Raw genomic sequence first — 24,285 nt, 5'->3', positions numbered from 1 at the left:
ATCAAAGGAAACATTCCTTCCTTCTCTTACCCTTCCCTCACTATTACTTCCTCTCAAAGCCCCTCCACTCCCAAGGACATCTCTGGGAGGTGTCCAGGCATTGTTTAGTATGAACCGTTTGAATGTGCTGTTTTTAACGTACCCAATTTTGTTCAATCCTGTACTGATGCTGGCATAGGGGGACCATTCCTCCCTCCCACTTTCCCTCAAGTCCCCGTATCAAATGCATGTCCAGAACACCCCTCACCCTCCCCACTACCCCCTCTCTCCCTCATCCTCCTCTCCATCCAACCTCCCACAGTGATTAGCAACATGTGATGAGGCTTTGCTATCCCCCACTTCCGAGCTCCCTTTCCTCAACCCTTCCTCGCTCTCTCCTCCCACCCACCCCTTCTCCCCCCCCCCCACACACACATCTTAATATTCCCATCAGCAAAGTGACGATTTATATTTGCTAGCGGTTAAGGAATTTGCTCTGAGTCTCGGAGGCTGGCAACTCAATTCTTACTCTGACCAAAGACCTCATAAATGATACATGCTGTTTCCTCAATAGAAGCTCAGCATTTAAAATATAGTGCATGGACAAACCCCATCGATTGACATCCATAGGGAGGATGGATATTTCTCCTCAATTTCCCCGATGAGTGAGGAAAAAAGCAATGTCCCAAGATGATATTACCAGTACCCAGAGAGCAATGAGTGGTTACGCCACTTCCTCCATTTTCAACGGCTACGTTTATCTGGAATCAAGTCTGGTGTTGGCTCATGTGATGGCTTGCATTTATGTTTGTGACTTGTGCTGCAGATCCTCCATGAGTGTTCGAACCTGTAAACAAAATGAAAAAAAAATTAATTATGTTTTGGTGAGGAAGCCTTAGAGATGAACTCTAAAGGAAAATCATCATTGTTGTAATAAATATGTTTGATTGCCATTGTCATTCTGATAATTTGGGTGTTTATTTTATGAGAATATTCCTGTAGGTTGCTGAGATACAGTAGTTCCATTCAAAAGGTTTTGCTTTTCGGTACAACCTCTGTAAGAAATCAAATGAAAGACCAAATACAGCATTGGTGTCATTAGAAGGAACCCGAATAAGCAAAGAGCAAAGATGGAGTCATCAGGAGGAATCTATATCAGGAGTCATAAGGTGGAAGATAGGATTCGGGTTTCATCTGTTACTCCTCCATCCCCAAACCCACCTCGGCATAGCCAAGTGGGCCTTACAAAAAAGAATTGTAAAAATTCACTTCTCCTGAGACAGATAGATAAATAAAGACAAATTAGGAGTGGGGGAGAGATAAAAGTGAGGAAAATGAACAAAAATAAAATATAAAGCAAGAATGAAAGAATGAATAAAGAGAAATGTGAAAAGTATAAAGAAGTGTGAAAGTTACAAATGAGCACCAATGTCACTGAAGAAAACAAAGACAAATAGACAGACAAATATTGGTATATTTTCTTTCCTGTACAATATAAGATCTCACTTCCTTACTATTTGTGACATTAATATTACATTTACTTACATGTGGAAATTGTTCACCAATTGTTTGTGAGACAGTTACCATAGCAACCAATTCATAATGATTATACAGTGTTTCAGAAATAGAAACAGTTGGACCGCCATTTTCACTGAATATCAATCATTTAGACTCTTGTCACAACACGTTCAGCAATTATAATTTATCAATCTGCATCAACCATAAAATAAAGCTCGGAGAAAATGGTTGCTTTCATCACTATATTTCCGAAAATAATATTTTTTGAAATCAAATCATTAACGTTTATATTTTGCTACAAATCAGCAATGTTATAGGTTACAAAGAGGTTGGATCTTTTGTTGTGGAATAATTTTAGCATAATGTTAGCTCATTAGCTTGGGTTCCCTTTGTGACATCATCAAAACTCATTTGCATAAAATAACTAAACTGTAGAATTCTAATTTTGAACCCCAATATCTCTTCAAACATATTGAGTGCATTTATGTGTGCAAAGCAGAAATATATTTGGAATTTCAACAACTCGCTCCATCTTAAAAATGAAACTTGACTGTTGGGATTCCCCTTTAAGGCAGAAAGAGATAACTAACACTGAGGTTTAATATACCGATCTGCATATCTCTAATTCAGGGTTGTTTCTTTGGTTGTTTCAAGCAGAGATTTTTTTCAGCCCAAACTACTGCTTGTTCTACTCTGGTAAGTTTTCTGAGAACCTTCAGCCATTTTCACACCAAAAATGCTGGCATTGAAATCCCGGCATTGCCCATTGCATTGTAATCCATGAATTGCCGGCATTGGTTTTAGCTACCATTCTCATCAAAGCGGTGCCAGGAAGTTGGTGCAAAATGTCGGCATTTTGCTGGAAGCTGGGGCGATGTGAATGGGGCCTCAGAATTCTCCAATGAAGAAATCCCACTGGTTGGTATTCATACAACCGAATCCTTGTCTCTGTGAAGTCTGTGTCAGCCAGACAAGATAAACAATGGATTTTTATCAACTGAAGGTCGAGAAGAGTATGTTTACACCCCCCCCTTACCCCCATGTGGCAAGGATGGCGTGGCTGACCTTTCGAGCGTTAGCCTTTGTCAACCACACCTCATTTCCCACGGAGGTAAAGGCAAACACACTCCTATCAACTTTTAGTTGTTAAAATCCATTATTCATACAACTATCCATTAATACTGATGGTTCATCCCTGTGAAAATTACTCTGGTGTCATTTATGACCTTCACAAGTGAGCCAAGATTGAATGATGCTTTTGAAATATGCATGTTCGAGCTCAAAACATTGTCTGGAGAATTCCAGGTCGTATATTCTAGAATATTCGCTAAACATCTAACTAATGGTGCACCCAAACTTATAATTGCATTGTGCCTCAATATCATGAAACGCAGGTTGCTTTTTAACAGAAAAACAAGTGAATGAAATCCAACTTCAGCAGTTCTGCAGTACCAGGGAAATTTTAACTGGAAATTTTCAAAATGGCACATGTGGCAAAACACATTATAATAATTATGCATGTGTGGTTTAAAAGTTGTATTTTTGTTATTTTTCGAAATCCTTGAGAGTCTAGAAGCGTTGTGTAGTATACACATATGTAATGAAAAGCTCATTGTGCTTGTGAAACACTGAAACTCCTGCTTGCCTGTCACAGCATAATAGTTGGAGAACATCCTGGTGCACTGTCATCAGGCAAGGGGAGGTATATGGAACATTTTCGAATTTTTGCAGAGCCTCATGGAAATGAAGCAGGAAATTCTGAAAATGAGGTGCACCAGGGTGCATCACACTCGATTCTGAGAGCTTGCATGGATGGCATAATTTTTAAAATAATCATTTGTCTACAACCAGGCGGAGATTAACAGGGATGCACCAAACTTGGTCAATCTTGATCAATCAATATACTCGACTAGGTCATTTGTTTCGACTCCTGAACGGAGAACATCAATTAAGCATTTTATCTCATTCTTTCCTCTCCGAACTGGATTGCACATCTCAGGCGTGATTTATACCCCCCCCCCCCCCGACACAAGCATCCCCTTCATTGTCTATTTTTATTGCATGTTTGAGAGCTTGACCCTCCTTTTAGTCCCCTCTCGCTGTACATATGACGCCCTGCTGCATCAATCCTCCACCAGCAGTGTGACAGCATAATATTCGGAACGTGTGATTCCCAAACAATTGGCCGATTTTGTGTTCATGTACAATGAGGCCATTTAGCTATCAATGTTTGCTTCGTGAGAATCTCAGATTGTTTTTAATTTGTTTGTTTTTGACTATCGTTCCGATCATAAACTTCTGTGTACAGTTTTCAGGTCGACAAACCATCGTTGAGGTGATGATGTTTGGATGCCAACCCATTCAAAAAGATAAGCAATGAAGTAAATATATAAATAAATGCAGAAATATAAAAATGTAGTAAAAAATATAAAAATTTAAATAACGTTTGGTGCCAAACGAGTTGCTGGAATGGAAAGATGAAATTTTGGTCTGATCATTGATATTTTTAATGAATATCTTCAATTAATTGCATGCCAAGAAATGTGCTTGCAATACAGATCAACAAAGCCATCTAATGCAGATCAAACTTGCCTTTAGGAATAATTCAAAAAATGAAAATGCTTGCATTGTCGTGAGTGTACTCTCAGTCGGATTTCCAAGCCTGGTGTTGGCTTCGTGGTTAGGGTGGTGGCTTGGGATCCTAGGGTCTTGAGTTCAAGTCCCATTAGCCGCTGAATTAAAATACACCAGGAGGTTGACTCAGCCTGTCATCCTTCCGAGGTCGGCAAAATGAGCACCAGTGTACTGGTAAGGGGGACACTGCATCAGCGGCATAGCTTCGTCCTAACCAATGATGCAACCAGCAGCCACAGACTGCGATAAAGATAGAGATAGAGATAGAGATAGAGATAGAGATAGAGATAGAGATAGAGATAGAGATAGAGATAGAGATAGAGATAGAGATAGAGATAGAGAAATATATATATATATATATATATATATATATATATATATATATATATATATATATATATATATATTTCCTAATTGCGAGTTCATTTGATCAGAAGGATTTTGTCATCCATGCCTGGTGTTGGCTTAATGGTTCAGGTGGCTTAATGGTTCTGTGGACTTAAATGTCAACATAATCAGCAAAAAAAGAAACAAAACAAAATTTTTTTGATGTGATTATATTGATTTTTAAGTAATAAACAAAGAACTGAACGTGGTTTTAAATTCTAATATTTTTTGAGGTGTTACAATTAAAACGGCAAACCCATCGGGTATCACCCCTAAAAATTCCAGATAAACTGCCATGACGTAATCGAGGGAAAGATTCGATTGTCATCATGCAATGGATAACGGCCGCACAACTCACTTCAAACTCGTCAGAAAGGGAATTTGAAGGAAGAATTTTCTAATCGAGAATCCCGAGATGACGACAATCGTCAAAATCATTATTAGTGGGGCAACTTAGCTAAATATAGCATAACAATTGTGCATTTTGTGAGGAAAGCACCAAATTTGGCACACTAGTAGCCTATCATATTATGAACAGATTTGGATATTGGGCCATCTCAAAATTTTTAATGGCAGTGGAAAATGGCTGCCAAAGCCATCAGCGGCTGAATTTGAGATGGCCCAATATCCAAATCTGTTCATAATATGTTAGGTGTGCCAAATTTGGTGCTTTCCTCACAAAATGCACAATTGTTATGCTAAGTTGCCCCACTGTATGTAGAAGGTGATGTCAGACCATAAGTGTATGAACACGTGCTCGAGATGACGTCATGGCAGGGGCAGAGCCAATGGAGCGTTTTTTGGGGAGATGGGGCCAATCAAGCATACAAGGGTACCAAATAACATTAAAATCTTTCTTTAAAGATATTTAGTCACGAAAATAACGATTCCGTTTTAAGTGAAGCCATATCTAGTCATTAAACCAAACATGATTTTCTGATTCTGTGGACCTTTAAGCTATAAGGGTCCTCAGTTTGAGCCCCTGTCACCTGTTGAAATAACACCAGGTGGGTTGTCTCAGCCTGTCATTCTTCTGATGTCGTCAAAATGAGTACCAGATTATTGGGGTAATTTTGAGTTGGAGTATCCTACGTCAGAGTGTCGACCTATCCAGAACTATGCTCCTTAGCCAAATCAAACTGCCTCGGCAGCTCCTATACACCTCACGGCGTAAAAGGAATGGTTATTATTATTTCATTTTCTCGGCTAGTCATGGAAAAGCATTCTAACTGCATATCTTACTGAGTGGTATGTTTCTTTACACTCTATCTTGGCTCAAGAGGTATTCGGTTGGAATGATGAAGGTGGGGAAGGGGGTGGAGTATGTGGAGATCAGGGGGAGAAATGAGAGAATGACAGAAAAAACAATTCAAACTGCAAACATGTTATTCTGATATAGACGAGGGCAGACTCTTCTTAAAATGCTTGGCTCATCCCTCATCAACTCTCTCTGAATGCCTGTCTATCCTGTTTTCAGTCTGATGCATGTTTGGCTGTCTTCATCTATTTGTACCTGTCTGCTCTTGTTTGCTCCTTTTTCATTGTATCTGTGGTGGTGTGGCCAGCATATCGTGGAAGTGATGCAGTGAAGATGTGTTCCAGGCATGACATGATTAGTTTATATATAATCTAGGCTCATGGAAGAGGGAGGCCACAGAAGGTAGAATGGAATGCAATGCACTAAAACTGGGGCAGTTGGACAACAGTTGAACACAAGAAGAGGATGAATGAACAGGAGAGAAGAAGGTGGGGAAAACAGCAATGTCATGCAAGTATAAATGATGAGGATCAATGACGACAGAAAAGATCACGGATGACAATGACCCGAGGTTGTGATTTACTGCCGAGTTCAAGCCATGGAGGAAAGAGTAGGATTGAACAGACTGAGGAAAGAGGTTCTACGTGTAAAAGAAAAGAAGAACAATGGAGGGAAGGTGAGCATGTCAACTTGGATTTTGAGAGGTTCACAAGGAAGGAGTTTCTGGACGAATGCACGATGTGTGATCAAGCAAAATACTATCTATTAGCAGGTGTAATGGAATATGTGGTAGAAGAAGGGATTTAGTGTAATTGATACCTTGATACCGTGTTATGGCATTCCGTAACTCATCGTAAGAAACCTAATTATCCTCCGCCATCGAAGATCGGAGGTTACTGTTTTCACCCCTTTCTGTTTGTTTGTCTGTTTGTTTGTTTGTTTGTTTGTTTGTGAACAGCATTACGGAAAACTCCTCGACTGATTTCGACAAAACTTGGTGGGGGGATTAGGTATGGTCCAAGGACCATGCCATTAGATTTTGGACTTGGTCCAAAGTCCAATATGGCCGCTATGGTGGCCATTTTGAAAAAATATTTGATTTTTTTTTTGTTTGCATTTCTACATGTTTTAAGTGATTTCCAACCAAAAAAAAAATTGTTAGAGAAAAAAAAAATTTTGCAACTTTTTTTTCAACAAAATTTCGATTTTGTTTTTTTTGCATTTCTACATGTTATAAGTGATTTCCAACAAACAACATGGCAAAATTATAATTGCAGCTGATTTTGAACTTCAGGTGTATATACCCATGTAAAATCAATTTCTGTCTCAAGGAATCTAGTTATGACGAATTAATTGAGTATGTAAAAGTTAAAAGTAAAAGGGAAAGTTTCTAACTATAACTCTGTGATAAATGTTGACGTCAAATTGAATGAATAGGATATCAGGTTCACTTGAGTGACCTCGCAGTATTGGCGGTGGAGGTTTTGCACTCTACCGAGTGCTCCCCCTCTAGTTTTATATATGCTGTAATGAACAAAAAATTGCATTGAAACATTCCCTTGAAGGTAGTTAAAAACTTCCTTCCCCACTTAATGACCTTTCGACCATACTTGTGAAACTCTTGGTGCTTTTATCGATCTCAGTGATGGCTCCATTATGGTAATTTTCCTTAAAATCTGATTAGTTTATCTTTGTAAATGATAAGAATAATATTCACGGCCTGTGAACTCAACGCAGTTCCAGCATGATAATCGTAGGTTTAACAGCATGGTTATACTCCTTCCAGAGTCACTACCGAAGCAGTTCATAAGCATAGAATACCTCAAGCTGTTTGCCATTGCCTTGATCAGCATGATAGTCAGGGCAGGGCTTTGGAATTTAACAAGGAGACCAACATAGAATGGTCTACTCATTCAAAAGGTATACCTTTTGACATATGACTGGGTGATACCAGGAGTCTTGAACGTCCAGCAGTGAATAATGGGTGATGGCACATCTGACTTGCAATGCCCTGCCTGTGAATCACCAGGGAGAGAAAGATTATAGTCTGGTTGCGAATCAAACTCAACGAGAGAGACCAAAGGTAAGTGTTCTACCCCTGAGTTATCTTGTCACCTGGTGAATCAACTTATCTTGCTTAGTTCAGTTATTTCACACTCCCACGTAGGCAATGGACAGCCCTCAACAGGCTCCACACTGGCCGTTGTGGCAGCACCCTCCACTGATGGAGGATGAGGTTGGATGTGCTCTGCAACTGCAGAGGAATCCCTACAATGGAGCACATCACGTCACACTCTCCCTTGCAGCAGCGATCAGGGGGACTTTTAGCCCTCCAGCAACTCACCCATGCAGCAGCCACATAGTTGTAGAACCAAGACATTCAACTTTAGCACACCTCATATTGGCCATAAGCAAGCAAGAAGAAGTTACTGGGGTCAATTCAGTTTGATTTTAACACCATCACTAGCCCGCACTCGCTAAGCAAAAAGCGGGGTTAAGTGATCGGTCCCCTACATGCGTATGTGTGTATGTGCGTGTCTACATTTCTTTGGAACTGTTTGTAGCATTGACAAAAATTTTGACCATAGATGCGACTACTCAGGTAAAATCTTTTAATGATAATTGTACCATCATAGGTCACGAGGTGTGGCAGCCATGTCGGAAAAAAAGGAGAAAAGTTGGACCTCTGTATCTCTGAAACTGCTCAATGAAAAAAATTGAAACTTGGCACCTGTCAAGTATTGCTCATGGGGAATAAATGTGATTTTTAAAATTATGATGTCACAGGTGACTTCGTTATGACATCATAATTGCATACGTTGAACACTACATCCGATCATTATGAAAATTTTGGAGGGTCATCTATGGATAAACTGGTCAACAGAAAAAAATATATGACATCGATCATGTGGTTTGACAGCAATATATATATATATATATATATATATATATATATATATATATATATATATATATATATATATATATATATATATATATATATATATATATACACCTGGTGTTGGCGCAGTGGTTAGGGCAGCGGCTTGGGATCCAAAAGGTCCGAGTTCAAGCCACGTTGGGCCACTGAATTAATACACCAGGGGGTTGACTCAGCCTGTCATCCTTCCGAGGTCGGCGAAATGAGTACCAGTATACTAGGCCGGTGTATACCCCGGTTAAAATAGGTGTACCATATCCCTGTGTCGTAAGAGGCGACCAGGGTTGCGTCAGGAAGGGCATCCAGCGTAAAACATGTGCCAAATCACTATGCGGATCATACGGATGATCCGCTGTGGCGACCCCTAACGGGAGCAGCCGAAAGCAGAAGAAGAAGAGGGGTTGACTCAGCCTGTCATCCTTCCGAGGTCGGCGAAATGAGTACCAATGTACTGGGCCGCTGTATACCCCGGTTAAAATAGGTGTACCATATCCCTGTGTCGTAAGAGGCGACCAGGGTTACGTCAGGAAGGGCATCCGGCGTAAAACATGTGCCAAATCACTTTGCGGATCATCCGCTGTGGCGACCCCTAAAGGGAGCAGCCGAAAGAAGAAGAAAGAAAGAAAGAAAGATATATATATATATATATATATATATATATATATATATATATATATATATATATATACATATACATATATATATATATTTATATATATACATATACATATATATACATAGATATATATATATATATATATATATATATATATATATATATATATATATACATATACATATACGTATACGTATACATATACATATACATATATATATACACACACACACACACACACACACACACACACACACACACACACACACACACACACACACACACACACACACACACACACACACACACACACACACGCAGGGTGTGCTTACACATTGTGTAAGCATATGAACTGTGTATCCCCATTGTCTTGGGTCGCTCATCTGCATTTGATTTTCAGTCATTTCTTTTCATTTACTTTTTTCATTTATTTATATTTTCATATATGAATGTTGCGCGACGATTCTGTGATTTTTTTTCCCCAGTGTATCAGCTTCGATGTCCATTGGCACACAAAATTACCATGCCTCCCTATTGTCTCAGGTCGCACACCTGCATTTTTCTTAATTTTTTTTCATTTATTTCTATTTTCATTTATGAATGTTGTACGATGATTGTGATTTTTTCGGGTGTACCAGTTTCGATGTCCATCGGCACGAAAAATTTCAGCTTTCTACATCACTTGAAAGGTCCCGATCTTTAATATCAGTCAGTCAGTGGTTATAAAGGGCTTTATATATTAAATATTTATATACATTAGATCAGTGGTTCGATTTTATAAGTTAGATTTTTGATTTCAGATCAGTACATATCTTTCTAATCAGTGGTTAAGAAGAGATTTATATATTAGAACCTTCAGAAATCTTCTTCTCCAAAACGGCTGAACATATCGAGGAGAAACTATACAAGTAAGATCACATATCCATGAGGAACAAAAAGTTTTCCACCTATGATGTCATAGGTCATATGGTTTGGGAGCCATATTGGATTTCCCCAAAAACCTTTAAAAACCTTCTTCCCCAGAACGGCGAGACAGATAGAGGGGAAACTTCACACATATGTTCCCCAAGCCTTTGGAATAGCAGGGTTTTCATGAATAATTGATAGGTAACATGGTTTGGCAGCCATATTGGATTGAAGGAATATTTAAAAAAATTATCTCTTGAACCGCTGCATCAATTGACATGAAACTTCAAAATTATGATCTCGTTATTATGGGGAATATGTTTTAAATTTCAACCTGATCAGACACATGGTCTGGCAGCCAGAATTATTAAATTTTTTGAATCTGTGTTCTTTTGGATTAAATTTTTAACTAATGCTCACTTGGTTGCACCCGGATGGTTTTGAGGGCAGTGGAGTAGCAGTTAAAACCCAAATCCTATCCAGGTTCCTCCTGATGACTTCATCTTTGATTTTTGCTTGTTTAGGTTCCTTCTGATGACTCCAAAGCAGTACCGATTTTATTTGGTCTTCCATTTGATTTGAATTATTTTTTTCATTGAAAAGGTGCCGCCAGAAGAGTTGGCTCACACCACGTCCATCTCAAGACTGTGTGTGGTAAGTATTTATTCTATGAATCCCATCTAGTTGATTTTAGGTTGGCAGCATAGCATGGAGTGATGCACTACTCGCCTGTCAACTGGCTTGTCTGGGTTTGAATGTCGATCCAACTATAAATTGTCCTCTTGATATTTTGAATGCAGGGTGAGGCATCTATGTGTTTGCAGTCCCTCGGATGGATGTTAAACGAGATGCCATGTCTACCAGCATTAGTCGGGGGACGTGAAAGATTCCCCAGTATCCTTCATGATGAGTTGGCAAGATCACCAGCACCCTGACCAAATTCCACTTAACTATCATTGAATGAAAAAAAAAAAACAGGAATTGTTGCAAAGGTTTTCTTACTTCCTGTACCTAGAAGAACACGAAAGAGAAACCATTTCCATGGTCTGGCTCTCTGGTGTTATGCTCAAAGTTAGGTTGCCAATGCAGTCTCTTAGCAAGGATTCCACTTGGTGGTTTGCTTTTGCTTTCGCAATTGTAGTCAGGGTAGGAATTTGTAATTCGTTCAGGATTCCTGCAGTAACTCCCCTGTGTTCACCAGTTGATAAATTATCGCAGGGCTAACTCGTTACTGGTGGGATCATTTATGTCCACCGTCGAATGCTAGCAGATGGGACAACCAGCTGAACATCCATCTCATGGATGGTGCGATTTGTGATGCAACACCCAGCCTGTGAAAGCGGCAATCCGACAATTTATAGTTGCATTCGGAATGGAACCCAGATGAGACAGCTCAAAGGGAAGTGGTCCCCAAGGCCTAGTTCCTACTTCAAATCTCTGCACCATCACATTTTGGATGTTTGTTTCCATGGTACTACATTAATGAGTTGTTTTTTTCGGTTATATGGGTAGTACATAGTTTCGCATTACTACTGGTATCACATGGTAATATGCTAAAGGAATAAACAATTGATGAGAAATCCCTTTGATGGACACAAAAAGATCAGAAACACCTCACAGTTGTACAAGTCACAAGCTCTCCTTGTAAATGACCTTTGCAAGCGACCCATGAAAATCAAATGCAAATGACTTAAAGCGAGTATATAAAAGTATTTCATTTGCAGTATTACATACGATATGTGATGGAGCGGAGGAGACTTTACATTAGCATGTCTCATGAGGAAGGTTCCTTTTCCACATAAAGGCTTTCTCGATCAAGACTTACACGTGCTGACACTGCTTGTGGAATAAGACATGATGAAACTGCAAGGAAACTCACCCAAAATCATTACTGGACATTCATATCAAAGGAAAGTCGATCATGTTTGTCATTTGTGTCATTTCCTTTTCTTCTCACGAGCCAAACTCTTCCATTGGAGCCAAGCCAAGCGACGAAGGTTCTGTTTTCACCCCTGTCGTCTGTCTGTCTGTGTCTCTGAGCAAGATATCTCAACAAGTTATGGATGGATTTGTACGAAATTTGGTGGACAGGTTGGGTGTGTGACAAGGATGAAATTATTCGATTTTGGTGAAGATCCGGATGCAGATACTATAATTTTTTTTTAGTGATTCTTCACCATTGAGTGACAGGGCTCAAACCAATACATAGAATAATAATCTCAAAAAGTTGTGGACAAATTCAGATGAAAATTGATGGACAGGTTGGGTCTGTGATAAGGAAGAATTAATTCGAGGTTGGTGAAGATCCGAATCCGTATCCAAGAAGTTTTTCATTTTTGAAGTGATTCTTCACTATTGAGAGATGGGGCCAAAATGATGAGATTAGATTTTCATGAAGTGCTTCTTGAAACACCAGGATGGCAGTGTATAGCTGGGCCAAGATTCAAACCCAGGCTTGATATCTCAGAGGGGGGGTGAGCATCTTGCCAACCCGAAGGTGCATTTATTGTTCGTAAATAATATAAACGTTTCCCATTTTATTGTTATGCAAAACAAGTGACAGGTGATGATTGGTCACTTGATTTTTTGCAGATCCCTTTTATGAAGTGATGGAATGTTGCTTTCTAATAGCCTATCACTTTTAGATGTAAACAGACTGTGTATAAAGATTTAGAATAAAAGAAAAATGATGCTTTATTTTGACCTTGTGTCTATTTTGGTGAGCACTTTGCCATTTCACCAAATTAATTGGCATTATAGCATTTACCAATTCTGAGGTTTTTATGTAACTACTGTACCTTCCTTCTATAACAACATTACATGGGTTGCCGCTAAGTCAGGTCGTTCTGCCACGAAAACCTGTCAGGCCTCGTCTGTTTCAGGCGACTGAAAACGAAGTGTTTTGGCCCCAGGGTATGGCATATCTAACGGCTCGCTTTTGCTTCCATCTGTAACTTATTTTAAAGCAGCACACACTATTATAATGCCGATCAGCAATCGGAGTGCCACGCATTGGACTCATCAAGGCCCAGTTTCTCGTCGACGAAAATTTCCATTCAATTCAAGTGGCCTTCTCCTGCCTATGTTTTGGGTGTGCACGACTAGATCTCTTTAGGGACCCTATCTGAGCATCTGGTATTTGCCAAGTTGAGCTATGAATTATGGTGAACATCTTGGCCCCTTCGTGAACATTGCCATAATTTCGTGAAATTGGATACAAATACCGTAATGCTACTCTTTCATGGATGTGGTTGTACAGTCGAAGTGTGAGAATGAGTGGATACAGCAATTTCCTCCTACGCCAATGAGGACACACAAAGGCAGGTGTTTTTGTACCCTGTCAACCGATATAGGTGCCACTAAATACATTTAGTCCTATTCACAATGCAAAGAGAACCACACGAAGATGTGCTTCATCACACGGCAGGGTTCACTTTGTGTTGTGAAAAGTAAAAATGAGATCTTTGTGTGATATATAAAAGAAGCAATGCATCATGGCCGTGCTGTCTCTGTGCGTAGTCTATCTCCCATTTACGTTTTAAAAGCTGCTGATTGGTTATTTTGTATTTCATTTTGGATATTTTGGGACTTTTGGGTCTTTGGGCTCGTTTGGGTCTTCGGAGTCTTCAGGGTCTTTTTTGGTCATTGGTGACTTTTGGGTTTTTTTTTTTTTTTTTTTTTTTTTTTTGTATACCTTGGTCGAGGCTCGTATGAGAGCTAACACACAACTCACAGCAAGGAGGCATGAGACAAGAGGGGCGGGAGTGGAAGGGACAAAACAGTGGGGAACAGACACAGGTGAACTGTGGAAGGGAGAGGGATGGGGATGGGACGGGGAACATGGCGAAGAGAAGATGGACATTACAGGGACTTTCAGGAAGGAAAGCAGGAGAATTGAAGGAAGTGGGCTTGGGTGGATTATCGGGGGTAGAAAAGATTGAGGATTTGGATGGGGGAAGATAAGAGGTGGTGGTGAACAGCTGTTTTGAAAGCCTGGAGGGAAGAATGGGAAAGAATAGAGTGAGGAAGTTTATTCCAAAGGCGGGAAAAAAGAGGAATGAAAGAGTGAAGATGAGCAGTGATTCGTGATTTTGGTAGTTTTACCAGAAGGGGGTTGTTGGCGGACCTTGAGCGCCCTGTGGAAATGTGGTTGGGACAAATCGCAGAGAGAGCAGGGGGGGCAAGGCTTCATGGTCTTTTGGGTCTTCAAGGTCTTCATGGTCTTTTGAGTCTTCTTGACATTTTGGGTCCTTGGGTACTTTTGGGTCTTCGTGGTATTTTGGGTCCTTGGGGACTTTTGGGTTATCGGGGTCTTTTGGGTCCTCAAGGGATTTTGGGTCCTTGGGGACTTTTGGGTTATTGGGATCTTTTGGGTCTTTAGGGGTCTTCAGGGTCATTAGGATTAACGTTCAAACAGGACGTGATTAATAGGCATGTCGTCTTCATGGACTGACAGATGGCTTCACTGCCAAACTGCCTCACGATGCTTTTCGTTTTTAGCTCACCTGGACTTTAGTCCAGTGAGCTTATGCGATCGAGCAGTGTCCATCAGTGAGTGAGTGAGTGAGTGAGTGAGTGAGTGAGTGAGTCAGTCAGTCCGTAAACACTTCAGTCATTATCGCTACAACCAAACACACAATTTTAATGAAACTTGGCCACAGGCTTCATAGCTGATGCCTAACCAAGGATGATTGACCGCATCAAAATCTGCGCTCATTGTGAGTGGGGGGGTGGTTACAGGGGGGTTGACTCCCCCCCCCATAAGTATTTGCTCTCTTCTCCAAAACTACACACAGGATTTAGATGAAACGTGACCACAACCTTCATCACCCGTAATGTACCAAGCAGGGGCGTAGCCAGAGGTCCAAAAGCGGAGGCGAAAAGAGGTGAACTTGGTTGATGTGACGGTGCGCGTAGCGCAGCGTTGTGAGCACCAACAGCGCGAAGCCATTACGGCGATGGGTCTGGAAGCCTCTCAAGACCCCAGAAGCCAATGAATTTTTGATGCCCAGAAACCTATTCTTGGCTAATTTCAATGCTCAAAATGGGAGCTCAGATGGCCAAAGGGCTCAGGCCAGATCATATTTCAGGAAATGAGCGACGACGAGGCAACTGCTTCGTCTGCCTCAGCATGGCTACGCCGGTGCCAAGACGTATCGACCGCATCAAAATCTGCACTCGTTGGGGGGATCTACGGATGGGGGAGGTTAAACCCCCCAAAATAGGTATTTGCTCTCTTCTCTGAAAATCCGCACATGATTTGGATTAAACTTGACCACAACATTCTTCACCAGTGATGTACTCAAGTGCATCCACTGCATCAAAATCTGCACTCATTAAGGGTGTTTGCAGAGGTGTCTCTTCGCCGAAACTTGACCACAACCTTGCTTACATGTGTTGTACCAAAGTGTATTGACTGCATCAAAATCTGCATTCATTAATGGGGTAAACAGGGGGGAGGGTGTTTGACCCCCCCAAAAGAGGTATTTGTAGACTGCTCTGAAACCACCACACAATTTTGATGAAACAACTATAACATTCATCATCCGTGATGTACCAAAGTGTATCAACCACATCAAAATCTGCGCTCATTGAGGGGGTCTTCAGGGGGGTTTTGACCCCCCCCCCAATAGGTATTTGCTCTCTTCTCCGAAACTACACGTACAATTTCGATGAAACTTGACCACAACCTTCATCACGTGTATTGTAGCAAAGTTTATCAACTGCATCAAAATCTGCCCTCATCAAGGGGGTGAACAGGGGAAGGGGGGTTTGACCTCCCAAAATAGGTATTTGCTCTCTTCTCTGAAATACAGGCAGAATTTTGATGAACTCGACCACAACATTCTTCACCCATGATGTACCAGTGTCTCGACCGCAACATGATCTGCGTTGATTAAGTGGATCCGCAGGGGAGGCGGCAGGGGGGGGGTTGAGCTCCCAAAATAGGTAATTGCTCTGTTCTCCGAAACTACACACACAATTTCAATGAAACTTGACGACAACATTCTTCACCCATGATACACGAAAGTTTGTTCACACTATATTTAAAAATAAATAGGTATTTGCGACAACATGGGTTCATTGGTAGTTACATTTTTCAGATTCCGTCCGCACATTGACTTCCTCTTCATTATCATTATTCTACCAGGTGAGTGCCCAGGGGTATTGCCTCTATTTTTATGAATTGTGGATAGGTTAGAAGTTTTCATGATTTGATGCAATAAACAGACCATTACACCATGACATTTGGATGGAAACATCACATAATACTCTCAGTAATTAATCGCTGACAAGAGGATTGCCATAAATCTGTGTCGGTGGCTCAATGAATCAGATATTCATTATGAATGGAACTATATATATATATATATGTATATATATATATATATATATATATATATATATATATATATATATATATATATATATATATATATATATATGTATATATATATATATATATATATATATATATATATGTATATATATATATATATATATATATATATGTATATGTATATATATATATATATATGTATATATATATATATATATGTATATATATATATATATATATATATATATATATATATATATATATATATATATATATATATATATATATATATATATATATATATATATATATATATATATATATATATATATATGTATATATATATATATATATATATATTGTTGCGGATTCCGCGCCCGCCGGCGTGCGAACGGCCACGTAACTCGAATCGCGGCACGTCGCCCACCGGACGGACAATCCAGTCGTGACCCTCTCGGACTAACGCCGGGAACCAGTCACGGGTGGACCTTTCGGTCTCACCGCGATCGAGCCAATCAGCCCCCGCGTGGGATAGGGTTGCTCGCCAAATTCGACCTACCTAAGTACCCACGCGGAGGGTAGACCGGGCGATCGCACCTCGCCGCAGGTCGACTTCGGACACGGGCCACTTAAACGACCCGTTCCGTACTATCAGAATAACCGAGCGGTGTTATCGTCGACCTCGACGGTTCGATTAATTATCGGGCGTACTCAGCCCACTACCAACCCTTTACGTGAAGCAAGATGAGGGTTCAATGGGGGAAAAGACGAAGCGAAGCGGGAGAACAGTTCAACAATAAAGCACATTTATTCGCGGCACACGGGAAGCACACAAATACAATTCCACCAAAAGCACACAAAAAAAAAACACAATTCCATTTACACAAAAAGCAAATATAAAAGTGAAAACACAGTGCAGAGCTAATACCGACTACCGAGCACACGGCAACACTTATACAATTCTACTTCACAGACGGCGCCGACAACACATACCCAAAACCAAGGAAAGAATTACCCTCAAGGATGAGGCGGGCCTGAGGCCGAGACCGGGTCGCGCCTACCCGTCTGGTGATGAGACGCGGAGCGGCGATGGCGCCTCTCTCCAAGGGCCTCGCGGACAGTGTCAGGCAGGGGGTGGGAAAAGGGGCCCCCTTGGTCGCACTATCTCAGCGCGGGGGGAAACAGGAGGGGGTTGCTGATGCTCGGGGTATAGAGGATCTTTATTATCCCTGGTGTGCGTCTCCACCTCGGCCAGGTCGCGCTGCCGGCCTCCCTCGGGCGTGCAGCTCCTGGCACCGACATGAGCACCCCCTCGTCTGCCTTCGCCGCTGCCGCCTCTCCGCCTCTGGACTCTCCACCCTGGACTCTTCTTTGGGCTCTCCTCGTTCGACTCTCTTCAGCTTCTCCAGCTACTGCAGGCTTCGGGCTCCAGACTTCCACACTCTATTCTTCTCTCGACTCTCCTGACTGACGAACACGGGCCTTTTATCCCCCCGTAGCTTCGCCTTTGACCCCCTCCCTTTGACCTTTCACCTCGCTCCCCATTGGCCCGAGAAAAAGTGGGCGTGAAGGCTTTTTGATCCACAAATTTGCATATATCGATCGTTCTGGGGGCGGGGCCAAATCGCCCCTCGCTCACCGATTGGACGGCAAAAAGTGGGCGTGTGTCGTTTTTGATCCGTTTTTGAAGCACAAAATCCGTGATTTTGTACACGCTGTTCAACGTGCGCCCTGCACGAGTCCAACACCGGTACCCACAGCGGGGCAAGAACGGTGGCGATGCTACGGTTGCGAGGTGTGACGTGAAGGTCGTGGCGGTTGTGGTGAAGCGGTGTTGTGGTTGGTGGTTGATGTTGTGGTTGTGGTGGTAATCATGGCGGTTGGTCCAAAATAAAGATAGTAAAAGAAAAACGGCTATCCTGAAGAGTCGCAGCTCGCATAAATGACATGTATTCCCACTAGACAACGGGTTTGGACCTAACTACACATGTACTTACCGAGATACCTCACCTAAAGGACCTGAATGGTGGTTTGCGAATTTGGTAACCACAACACTACCCCCTCCCCTTTTTACAGACTCGTCCCGAGTCGTCAAATTTTCGTGTGCCATCATGTGTAGTTTTCCCCTAGTACATTTTACCTACGGATCCCTGAGTGCGACATTCATGGTATTCGTGTCCCCAAAATAAATAACCTGAGGGCTGCGTAACTATCTAAACAAACTCACTCACACGGACGACTTAAATAAAATTGCCGGCGCTAGGACAGACATGCCGGGGGCGCACTCATATGTACAGTACATCTTAACCTTAACTTACAAATTTTACACTAAACCATGGCCCAGGATCACTGAACTCTGCAAAAGAAAAGCAGTTAGCAGGGAGCCAGGCTGCCCACATGCAGTCTCTGGCTCAAACAATGCAGGTGACAGGGAACGTGGCTGGCTGCTCACACGCAGTCCAAGGCCTTCCCTTTTGAACTGAACACAGTGAACCACAACGGTGCTTGGGCTGCACAAACGCAGTCTCCGTGCCAGCTCAAGTGGCACACGCAATGAGCACAACGAATGAATGGATGAATGGATGGACGCAAAACACGGTGCACGGGCTGCCACTGCAGGCCCGTGTTGTAGCTGCCAACAGGGCAGTTCTTGCAGCTTGCAAACTGTTGCTTTTACGATCCTGGCGCACATGGCAATGAACAGGGGGGGGGGCAAAGCAAAAATTGAACGGGCTGGTGAACGTGGGCAGTGGGCATGGCATGGCAAAGGCAGCAGGCAACACAGCCCGCAGAAGAAGGCCGCTGCAGGCAAACTCAGCCCACAGAACCAGGCCGTTGCAGGCAAACACAGCCGGCAGATGAACTGGCCGGCACAGGCCTTGAAGAAAAACAGCCAGCAGATGAACTGGCCGGCACAGGCCTTGCAGCACAGCAGCTGCAGACGATCCAGCCGGCACAGGCCTTGCAGCACAGCAGCTGCAGACGGAGTTGGCCGGCCTCCGCCTTGAAACAAAACATGGCCAGCCGATGAAGTTGGCCAGCCTTTGCCGTTCAGTGGAGGTTGGTGGAGGGAGTGCGGTGGTGCTGGCCACTTGGAAGGCGGGCTCGGACCTACCTACCTGTCTCCCTCCCACCTATCGCCTTTGCCTGTCACTGTACATACCCACTCCCTTAATTTGTCAAACCCCAATTTAGCCCCAACTTATTTTTTTGTTGTTTTTATTTTTACTTCCCCACTATAAATCGTCCCCTAACCCCCTTTATCGTCTTTGTTCGGCTAACCTATCCTGTCACCTAGCCTACTCCCAACCCCTACGTTCCCTTCCCGGAGGGGAATAAGGGAGAGCTAACGTCCTGTGCCGAGGCCCAACGAAGCCTCAGAATGGCCTCCCCAGAGTTCGGCGATCTAACCCAAAGTGGGTCCAGCGGCCCACAACGAGAGCGAGGGGATGGATGGTGCGGAGGGGTACATCTCCTAATCTACCCTATCCATTTAACAGTTAAACTACCCCGGGGCTTTCAACAAGCGCCTCTCGCTTAAACTATTGGTTCTAACAACCCAGATTCCCGTCGCCTGTGTTGGTGTCCTCACAATTTCGGGCCTCGCCCCCCAATTTTCTCTCCGTGCCCTCACACGGTCTCCTGGCTGGGACACGTGGCTCCCTTTGGCAGGCACGACCCTCTGCCGATTCTCCCGCTATGGCACCCCCGGGCACTACACTGCCTCTGAGCCTACCAGCTCCCTAACACCGGGGAGTGCCCCCCATGGCACCTCCCCTGAAACGCACACGTGGCAGGCCGGCCTCCCGGGCCCCTTTCCGAGGGTCACCCGTGCCTACAACACTGCCCACGCGGCTAATGGCGCCCCGGGCCCCCGCACCAAGCAGGCGCACCCGTGCCCACTACTCTATCCCGGCCCCCCATGGGCCCATGGCCTACCGCGGCCGACTGGCCTGGTGCCCGGGGTACCCACTCAGCGATACTCACCTTTCGCAGCCACGCTCCCAAGCCCGTCAACAGGGCTCCTGCACCCATCCAAATGGGTTTCGAGCCTACACTCCCACCAACAACAAAACGACCTCCATTTTTCAATTTGACTAACCCAGCTAACTCACTCTACACTGACCCCGGGGTCCCTTGGGCGGGAGTCACTCCTCCCCCCAATCACTCATCGCACCATGCATTCCCCATTCGCTCCATCCACACAGACCCGCTGGCCTCACTCACTCATCATGTACTCACCTCACAACTCTCCAACTCTTCAACACACCCACCGCTGAACTCTGCCATCCTTCTAACTACATCCCCTAACTAACTCGTGCTCCCACGTCGTCCCTTAAACTACAGCACGTTCCTTTTAACCTACGTAGCTAAGCTACGTCCCCTCTACACACTCACAAGTCTGTCACGGTCTCTAAATAATCATTTTATTTCCCAACCTAAAGCTCACTAAATCCCTCTACCTAATCCATTCCACGGACTCCATGAGGACTTACCCCTGCCCCATGAAGTCGGTCTAACTAAGCTCACCCTTCCCCCTAACTAGTTTTCATCCTGTGCCCAGGTAAGGGGGTCTTTCACCCCTTGCCCAGGAATCCTTTGCACCCGAAAGTGAGGCTTGCTTTTTTTTTTTTTTTTTCATGCGCAGCACCTGCGCGGCAACTCAGAACTCGCGCACTTTGCACCTGGCCGTGACGTCATGTAGCTGCACGTGTTCCTCGTCCCTCCTTGGACGGTACCATCCGGCAGAGATACCCCTCCTGCCGGATTCCAACCACACGTACTGCCATGACGTCACCGTGCGCATAAAAAAAAAACACAAGCCCCACGTCTCGAGGGGTTCCCCACGCGAACACATGTGCTTTGCCCGTTGGAGCTGAACACACACGATCGCGTGGAGAACCCGTCCGGTCCAAATCCATTTACCTGCCTAAACTTTGTCCGTCCGCGGGATCGGCAAATCCACCGCGTGCGTTTCCGGACCGGGACTTCACTCTCGCAAGCGAGCACGTGGCGGTCTCGTGCGTTGCACAGCACGAACCTCGTGCTCACTGCTGGGTGAACCCGGCACGGTCCCCGAAACAACTACAGCCGCTACTCGGCTTTCTTTCCTCCCATGTCGCCGTCTCCGTCTCCATTCAACACACGCATACCTGCGTGTTACGACGCACACAGTCCACTCCATCACATTCACACGGGGAGACGCGGCTGCGTGCTCCCGCATGCCAACCGACATCTCCCTTACATACCGCTCTCTCACACACACGGTCTCCCTTGCACTCGGCCGTTCACTCACGCGTGCCTCACTACTCACACAAACCATACTACTCACACACGCGGGGGCACTCAACCGCTGTGCCTCACTCACACTGGCCGTTTCACTCACACACACGGCCTCACTCACACACACGGCGACACTCACACACGGTGCCTCATCCACACACGCGGGGGAACTCACCCGCGGTGCCTCATCCACACACCGTCCCTCACTCACACACGCGGGGGCACTCACCCGCGGTGCCTCATCCACACTGGCCGTTTCACTCACGTGTGCCTCACTACTCACACAAACCATACTATTTACACACGCGGGGGCACTCAACCGCGGTGCCTCATCCACACACGGCCCCTCACTCACACACGCGGGGAACTCACCCGCGGTGCCTCATCCACACTCCGTGCCTCATCCACACACGCGAGGGCACTCACCCGCGGTGCCTCATTCACACACATGGCGACACTCACACACGGTGCCTCATCCACACACGCGGGGGAACTAACCCGCGGTGCCTCATCCACACACGGCGTGCTGGGAAGCACGCACTCCGGCACCATCGCCACCACACCACTCACACACGGGGTCGCTTCCACACACGGGGACGCACTCACACCTTGCACCACACACACAGGGACAACCACACTGGGGATTCGTGTCCCCACAAGGGTCTCCGGGGCCTCTATACCCCCCAAGCTCTCCGTGCACCCGTCCACAGCACTCCTCCCCTCAACCTCGCGAAGCACGACCGAACTCACCTGGTCGTGATCCGCCTCAAGGGGGCAGACTCCCTCCCCTCGTTCCTGGAGGAGGCCATCCAGCTGCTCGCACTGGTCCTCCACCCAGTCCGCCAGCTTACCCCCATTATCCTCCACTACCTCCGTGTGTTTGTGTGCGTCACTTACCCCGTCTTCCTCGTGTAGTCTTTCCTCTATTTTTTCTATCTCCCGTGTCTCTCCCAACTCTTCACCCTTTACCTCCCTTGTCTCAACTATTATTTCCTTTGTCACGGCCTTCATGCCCGCCTGCTGGCATCGGCCCATGTTCTGCGTCTCACCCCGCAGCTTTTTCGTTTCTTCCTTCAATTGCTGTGTACTCGCATCGATCTTTTCGTTCATGCTTTTTATTTCCGCATTCATTTGTGCCAGCATGGTGAATAGCTGGGCCATGTCGGATGCACTCAAGTGAGCCGTTTCGGCAGGGGTTGGGGAAGGGTCTTGGTGGAGAGGGGGGGGGAGGTGTCATACACCGCGGCCGCTGCCGCACCCACCTCGGGCCCTGGGTTCAGTTGGGCGAGTCCGTGTTCCTGCACAATCAACATTTCCTGCTCGGGGATTCCATCCTGGACCATGGATTCTACATTACTGCACATATACATTTCTAATACCCCCGGCTCCCGCTCGCCTTGAGACGCCATCTTGCTTCTCGTGAAGGGTTAATTTGCTCGCTCGTAATTTGGAGGGAATCGGGGGTCGCTTCTCTCACCCCTGGACCGATTCCCGTGAATTTAGCCGGAGACAGGAGAGCCCGTTTTCCTGTTCTCCGATACCAGTGCCGCGAGGAGGGCGATGAATTTGTATCGCACGACCTGACACCAGTGTTGCGGATTCCGCGCCCGCCGGCGTGCGAACGGCCACGTAACTCGAATCGCGGCACGTCGCCCACCGGACGGACAATCCAGTCGTGACCCTCTCGGACTAACGCCGGGAACCAGTCACGGGTGGACCTTTCGGTCTCACCGCGATCGAGCCAATCAGCCCCCGCGTGGGATAGGGTTGCTCGCCAAATTCGACCTACCTAAGTACCCACGCGGAGGGTAGACCGGGCGATCGCACCTCGCCGCAGGTCGACTTCGGACACGGGCCACTTGCGACCCGTTCCGTACTATCAGAATAACCGAGCGGTGTTATCGTCGACCTCGACGGTTCGATTAATTATCGGGCGTACTCAGCCCACTACCAACCCTTTACGTGAAGCAAGATGAGGGTTCAATGGGGGAAAAGACGAAGCGAAGCGGGAGAACAGTTCAACAATAAAGCACATTTATTCGCGGCACACGGGAAGCACACAAATACAATTCCACCAAAAGCACACAAAAAAAAAAACACAATTCCATTTACACAAAAAGCAAATATAAAAGTGAAAACACAGTGCAGAGCTAATACCGACTACCGAGCACACGGCAACACTTATACAATTCTACTTCACAGACGGCGCCGACAACACATACCCAAAACCAAGGAAAGAATTACCCTCAAGGATGAGGCGGGCCTGAGGCCGAGACCGGGTCGCGCCAACCCGTCTGGTGAGGAGACGCGGAGCGGCGATGGCGCCTCTCTCCGCGGGCCTCGCGGACAGTGTCAGGCAGGGGGTGGGAAAAGGGGCCCCCTTGGTCGCACTATCTCAGCGCGGGGGGAAACAGGAGGGGGTT

General features: G+C 44.9%; 1 long non-coding RNA gene across 2 annotated transcripts in view; it reads right to left on the bottom strand.

The window, feature by feature from the left end:
- Window positions 1–420: 420 nt before the first annotated feature.
- LOC147017086 (uncharacterized) overlaps window positions 421–24,285 on the bottom strand; it is a 152,131-nt gene continuing 128,266 nt past the window's right edge. For both annotated transcript variants that reach the window (XR_015049330.1, XR_015049332.1), the window contains one exon: window positions 421–826. This is a non-coding gene — a long non-coding RNA (uncharacterized LOC147017086). The remainder of the gene's footprint in view (window positions 827–24,285) is intronic.

Source organism: Eptatretus burgeri, chromosome 11 (assembly GCF_056783735.1).
Source record: "Eptatretus burgeri isolate ZD-2024b chromosome 11, Ebu_testis_v1, whole genome shotgun sequence".
NCBI classification, from domain to species: domain Eukaryota; kingdom Metazoa; phylum Chordata; class Myxini; order Myxiniformes; family Myxinidae; genus Eptatretus; species Eptatretus burgeri.
This window is presented reverse-complemented; position numbering and strand designations above follow the sequence as displayed.